This window comes from Nycticebus coucang, chromosome X, assembly GCF_027406575.1.
Source record: "Nycticebus coucang isolate mNycCou1 chromosome X, mNycCou1.pri, whole genome shotgun sequence".
NCBI lineage: Eukaryota > Metazoa > Chordata > Mammalia > Primates > Lorisidae > Nycticebus > Nycticebus coucang.
In genome coordinates, this window is record NC_069804.1 from 76,554,686 (window position 1) to 76,556,816 (window position 2,131).

A 2,131-nucleotide genomic window follows, 5' to 3' on the forward strand; every position below is an offset into this window, starting at 1 on the left:
GGTGGGTAACCTTTAAGTGCTACCTTAAAGAGAACATTTGAGGATTTTCATTTCCCAGCACAGCTCTGTGCTTGGCCCATCTTAGAGTCTCCCTGTGGTCCTAACAAAGTGAAGGAAACAAGGTCCTATGAAGAGAAATTCTGGGTCATAGGAGTAAGGACTAGTGAGTTCTTGTTTTATGGGAGACCCAATTCCTGGTCTATACAGGCCCAGAAAGGTAGATAAAGAAAGAGGGGAGGGGAGGAAAGAGGGAATGAAAGGACTAACCCGAGCCTGTCCCCCTCACTGCATTCACTTTTAAAATAAAACCCATTTATATATAAATGTTGGCCTGATGCCCAGTCTCTGTAGAAAAGCTTTTCTGTATTAAATGCTACAATGAATTAAATTAACCATAATGATTTCTTTGTGAATGGAAACCTCTCTCCTCTCTCTCTCTCCTTCTCTTTCCTCTCTCTCTTTCTCTTCCTCTCTTTCCCTCTCTCTCTTCCTACCCCTCTCATTTGTGACATGGTTTTGATCAGGTTTCCCCCTCCCTCTTCAATTCCAACACCCCCAGGTCCCCAGCCCCACTTCCCACTCTCCACCCTCCCACCCCCTCCACCACATCTCTGCCAGCAGCACTGCCTTCCCACAAATGACCAGTTCTGTGATCCCTTCCCAAGGTTAAATTTGTGCCTTCTGGCATCCAATGGGGAGCAGAAAATCAGCGAGTGGGTGGTGGGCTCATGTGAACAAATGGGGCTGAGGGCATACCCTGGGAAAGCATATGCCCACCATGGCTTCCATGAGAGGGTTTCTGACTGCCTGACACCTACCTCTCTAAGCTTCAATTTGTTCATTTGTAAACTAACTAGAGTGGGTGGTATTGAGGGAAAACTGGAAAGGGGCAGTTTCTGTGGACATGTGTGTGCACAGGCTGTGCACAGGAAAGGGTTAGATGGGTTTGTGGGGCATGCCAAATAACACACCTACCCGTAGGGACATCTCCAAATATGGGTACCTAGACTCTTGTCCATGCTGGTACATTTAGGCATATGTGTGTATATGGCAGGAATATGACTGCATGTGATTTTTGATCCGCCAGGAACCTTCCCCCAGGGCCAGGCCCTGCACACAGAGAAATCAGACATGGGCTCTGCCTTCCAGGCACTCGCAAATACTATGCAAGGAATGGTTAGAAGAAGGACAACAACTTCTAGCTGGGAAGAACCAGAGACAGCTTCCCGAGAATGATAGCTCTTAACCTGGAGGCCAAAATGAGCAGCTCCAATAACAATAATCTTTCCCATGGACACAGAGCTTCTCATTTTTTCAAGGCTTCTTTATAGGCATTATGTCATTTCTCCCACACATCAAGCCTATAAAGTATATTATCTCCATTTTAGAGATGAGAAGACTGAGGCTTTCAAGCCTCTGGTACTAGTTTAGTCTACCACCTCAGCCTGGCCCCAGTCCACTATATATTTTACCTCCACCAGGTCAAGCCATAACCACTGTGGTGACTCCAGTGCTCAAGCTGCAGCTCACATAGCTTTCCTCTGCTTTTGCACCACCACTTTACAAGGACATCCTTTTCTGTACCTCAGTGTCCCCATCTGTACCATGACAGGTACCTGGAACCCAATCCACAATCCTCAAAAACATACCTTTGGGTTTCTTCCCACACTACTTCCTCTGCCTCCTTGTCCTCTTCCCCAACTTGTGTTCACCATTAAGTCTCCCCACCCTCCTTGGTACAAATCTGTTGCCACCTCCTTTGCCTTCCCTCTCTATTTACTTGAACAATCTCCCAGCTGGACACCCAAAGAAGGCATGTGAACAATGTGTCGCCATGCCTGTGCCTCCCACCAGATGGTGGGTTCTGGGAGGGCAGGAGTGTTCTCTGATGAATTTCTGTTTCTCCAGGGCCAGACACAGAAGCAGTCACTGAGATGTTTGTGGAAGGAGGAGGAGATGGTCTTTTCAATGCAGAGTCTACTGAGGCTTTCATTTAATCAAAAATTGCTGATATAGATGAACATTTTATCATAGTGCTAGGAAATATCAACTTGGAGAGGGAAGGGCAAAGTCAGGGTGCTGCCATCCATCAAGTACAAACTTGAAACAGGAAAAAAGAGTGTGCTGCAGT